Source organism: Trichechus manatus, unplaced genomic scaffold (genome assembly GCF_000243295.1).
Source record: "Trichechus manatus latirostris isolate Lorelei unplaced genomic scaffold, TriManLat1.0 scaffold00057, whole genome shotgun sequence".
In the NCBI taxonomy this organism is placed as follows: Eukaryota; Metazoa; Chordata; class Mammalia; order Sirenia; family Trichechidae; genus Trichechus; species Trichechus manatus.
This window is the reverse complement of record NW_004443993.1, coordinates 9514671-9519599: the sequence shown is the minus strand read 5'-3', so window position 1 is coordinate 9519599 and position 4929 is coordinate 9514671. Positions and strand designations below refer to the sequence as shown.

Sequence of the window (4929 nt, the reverse complement as noted above, 5' to 3'; positions counted from 1 at the left end):
TAGCTAAGATAATCTTGGAAAATATGTTTTAGGGAAACTTTCACATAAAGCCAATCTAACAGAACACAAAAGACTTTCTATTCTTAACTTTTTCTATTAGCATTTAGTGACTAGAAATTTGTTGGACCAATGAAGAACCTCCTGCCTGTCATTACTGAAACCTGTACCAATGATTGTTAAGAAAGACAATTCAAAATATAGGATCTCAGTTTCTAGCCAATCTGTGAAAAGGCGAAGCTTTCAATGGTTTTGCCCATTTGTAATGTTAATATATACTGATGACTCTGTAATGGTCTTTGGACTCGGGCAGACATGGCTGTGGCAACATGCTTGTCCATTTTCCCACATTTGTCTGTTCTGTGATATTTCCTTGGACTTGGGCAGACATGGCTCTGGCAGCATGGCTGTCTGTTTCCCACTTCTGCCCTTTTGAATATATGCCAAATAAAACTTTGTTTTTGCTTTAATAAACTTTGTGATGTTTTTCTGCTACAACAACTGAGACTTTCCAAGGTCACACAGCTAAACAAGTACCCAGGCCTCTTGCCCACCAGCTATGTCCATGATCCAAGAGAAGGCTGTGAGGAGGGGTCGCAGGGCCCAGGCCACAGTGCTGGGGACAAATTGTGGCCACGTGTTTAGGGACAGGTAGAGTCTCTGGTTGGCAGTTGAAATCTACCTCAGAAGTAAGGCCAGACAATGTGCTTCTAAAGGGTCACAGCCTTGAAAATCCTATGGAGCAGTTCTACTGTGCACACTTGGGGTCACACCATGAGTCAGAATTGACTCAATGGCAACTGGAAGTAACTGAACAGCAACTAACAAGAGCAACAGCAGAGTCCTGACTGGTGCAAATGGTTAACACACTCTGCTGCTGTAAGCGGACTGTTCCAGGCCTGCTCTGTGCAGCCATAGAGACACGAATGGCTGACAGTGAAAGAAGAAGCTTTATTTGGTTGGCCAAGCAAAGGACACACCGGACTTGCATCGCAGAGATGGCTCCCAGAACAAGGGGTTTATACGGGTGAAGTAAATCGCGTCTGGGGTCTTCAGGAACGCCTCTAGGTGGGACCAGCCTGCTGATTGGTCTGGCCCAAAAGGCGTTCCCAGGGCAGTCCGGCCTTTCTGTACTTGCTCAGTCTAAAAAGGGTGGGACAGGGGTCTCTCAAACTAGATCTTAGGCTCGGACCCCGCACTTCTGAAAGCCTTCCGCAATCCTGGGCTGCTGAAGTTTGGTTCCATCCAGTGGGAGAAGAGTTCCGGGGTCATGCAGAGGATGAGGTCGATGGTTCTGCACAGGTCAGGCGGGCCCGATCTAGTTTTTGCCAATTTCCGCTGGCCCTGCGACCCCAGTCTCTTGTTTTCCTCAACTTGGCCTGAAAACAGGAAGCGTACCTAAATAAGGAGATAGCTTAAAGACAGGGAGTAAGTTCCTATATCAGGGAAGATGGCAGGCACAGCCCTTTGCCTATTCAAGATGGCAGGCAGGCTGCTGGTCTCACTGCTAACCAAAAGGTGGGAGGTTCAAGTCTATCGAGGAAAGAAGGAAGGCCTGGCAATTTACTTCTGAAAACTCAGCTCTTGAAAACCCTATGGAGCACAGTTCTACAACGACACACATGGGGTCGCCATGAGTCAGAGTCAACTCAACAGCAACTGGTTTTAGTAATTTTTTTAGTGATTTCACACTATGGCCACATAAGCCAGCAAAGTGGGGGACAGAGCATGGGTGTCAGGAGGCAGGTCTCCTCTGTCTCACCACTGTTTTTGAACTTCAGAGAATCTCGTAGAAGCACAGCTCCGCTCCCCTCCAAAACCAAGACCCACGACATTTTGCAGATAATTTCACAAATTCGTAGAAACTCCCTCCCTCTCCTGCCGCTCTTGCCACCATGGTCCATCCTGAGTGGCCACAGGTGAAGAACCTCTGATTTCTAGAACAAGGAAGTTGGAAGAGCTTAGAAGCAGGGGACCCAGAGTCCAGGTCCAATTCTCCTGCTGATTCACTGTGGTGCAAGGAGCTTTGGGCAAGAGCAGACCTGGGTTCAAGCCCAGGCTGTGTGTCCTTGGGCAAGTTACTTGCCCTGTCTGAGCCACATCTATACAGTGAATCCATCCATCCATCCATTCATATTTTAGCTTACCCATCCATTAATTTATCTATCCATCTATCCATCTATCCATCCATCCATCCATCCATCCATTTATGTACTTGTCTATCATCAATCTAGTCATTCATCCATCCATCCATCTATTGAACTCTTCACTGAACCATCCATTGATTGAACTATTCATCCTTTAATTTACTCATCCATTAATTTATCCATGAAGAATACCTTGACTATCTGCGAGGGGATTTGATTCAATAATGTATGGCTTGGGCATACAGCGCATGGTCGCCATTCGGTAAATACGAGCAGTCCCTCCCCTCTTAGACTCCCTGTCTCTCTAGGGCACCAGCTGGGCTTGCTTCTACTCTTTTTGGAGTGATGCACTCCAGGGGCCTGGCTAATATGCCCAGAAACCCATCTTTGGCAGACAATATCAAGGGCTTCATGGACACTGAAACCTATCCAGAGCTCTCAGCTTAAGAACCCTTAGTAAAGGGTTCTTACGTGCTCCTCCTTATCTACTAAGCCCCAGCAATGACTTGAGAGTTCATTCACATGGCAGGAGGGGGTTGGGGAGGTTGACGCCTGCAGTTCCCTCTGCCCAGATATTCTTCCCTCACCCTCTTTGCATGACTGGTTTCCTTTTGTCATTGAGAACTTAGCTCAAAAGTCTCCTCCTCACTGACCACTCATTTGAGAGGGCTGCTCTCCCATCCTATGGTTCTTTTTAATACCACCCTGCGTTACCTTTTTTGTAGCACTCCTCAGCAGCTGGAAGTATCTTGTTCATATTTCTTTGTATTTGTTTAACATCTATCTCCTTCACTACAGCCAGGACTTTGAATGCTTTGTTGCCTTGTATCACCAGGGGCTAGTGTCTGCCATATATATATATACATATATAGTAGAAACTCAGTATATACTTGTTGAAGAAATGAATGAATGAGTAGAAAATAGATTAACAGAAGGATGATTGAACAATTTGGTTCAAATCTGAATACTGAAGAGATAAATGGATGGCTAAATATAGATAGAATGGATGGATGATAAATGGATGGATGTCTCAATGAATGGATGGAAACATTAACGAATGGATGGCTGGATGAAAAATTATGGATAATAGATGAAAGGATGGATGAATGAATGGATGAATAAATTAACGGATGAGTAAATTAAAGGATGATGGTTCAATAAACAGATGGTTCAATGAAAAGTTCAATATATAAATGAACGTATGGATAAATTTGTGGTAGATGAATAGATGGATGGATAGATAGATAAATTAATGGATGGATAATCTAAAGGAAGAATGGATGAATGGGTTAATGGATGGATGAATGGAGGAGGGAGGGAGAGATGGATGGATGGATACATTAATGGATGGATAAACTAAAGGAGGAATGGATGGATGGATAGATAGTTGGATGGATGGATGTTTACCAGGCTCTCTGCTAAGCACTTTACATACATCATCTTGTTTTATCCACACAGAAACCTCATGAGGGAAGAAATATCATTTCCGTTTTGCGGACAAGGGGCTTGAGCTTCAGAGGTAGGGAAAATCATTTCCCCAAGATTATACAACTAGAAAATGGTGGCACAGAGATTCAAGCTTTGTACCGCCCAGCCCCAAGCTCTGTGCTCTTAACCACCACAGATGCCCTCTCCCTTGCCTGAGACTCCCTCTCCTGATTCCCTGCCCCTCCACAGCACCTAGAGCACCTAGTCGGGGGCTCCGTTTCTGATTTTCTACGCCTTGCTGTCTTCTCGTCTTTGCTTTTGGGAAAGTGTTGCCCTTTTGATCTCGTATAATTGATTGTTCTAAGGGGCACATTCTTCTTAGCTGCTATTGTTTATTTTGTGGGCTGGTATACGGTTTGGCTGAAAGGTGGTCTCCAGGAATGGCTTCAGTTCCAGTTTGGAGAAAATGCTGACACATTGTGGAGAATGAAACCAATGTCATGGAACACTTTATGTACTAACTATAGAATGGGAAACTAATTTGCTCTGTAAACTTTCACTTAATGCACAATAAAGAAATTAAAAAAAAAAAAAAAAGACTCAGGCATGTTGACAGTGGCTGGGTGGGCAAGAGGCGGGCAGGCCTCAGCAGTTCTTGCCGTCACTCCTGACTTCCACATAGGGCAGCCCCGCCGGCCATGTGTCCCAAGGCCAGTAGTGGACTTTGAGGGTCTGGCCTGGCATCTCATAGCTGGTGTCCACCGAGGCCATGGCCACCATGGTGTAAGGGAAGGTGATGCTGATGAGGACATGCTTATGGGATACGGGATGTGATGGTTAATTTTCTGTGTCAGCTTGGCTGGGCTATGGTTCCCAGTGATTTGGCCAAACACTGAACTAGTTACTGTTCCGTAATGTAATCTAATGCAATGTAATGTAATCAATCAATCAGCTGAAAGGGGAGTTCTTTAGGGTATGGCAGTAGATATTTTGGCAGAACTCTCTTCTCTCTCTCCCCAAGGTTATACTGCTGGTAGGTGGCAGAGTGGAGTCCCTAGGTGTTACAAACAGTTAATACACACAACTGTTAACTGAAAGGTTGGAGGTTCTACTCCACCCAGAGCTGCCTCTCTCTCTTTCGACTTTGCGCTCTCCTCGCCACTTGACCTACAGATCTTGGGACACAAGCCTGTAGAAGTGTCCAGCCTGTCCCCTAACCTACAGATTTCAGACTTGCGGCCCCCACAATTGTGCGAGCCAATCTCTTGAAGCAAATCTCTTTATCTACCTACCTATTTATCTATTTACGGTGTATATATATATATATATAAATATGTATATTGTTGTTGTTGGTAGG

The 4929-nt window shown here is 44.9% G+C and overlaps 1 pseudogene; it reads right to left on the bottom strand.

Moving 5' to 3' along the window:
- Window positions 1-4217: 4217 nt before the first annotated feature.
- The window catches only part of LOC101353404 (alkaline ceramidase 1-like), an 11273-nt pseudogene continuing 10561 nt past the window's right edge, over window positions 4218-4929 (bottom strand).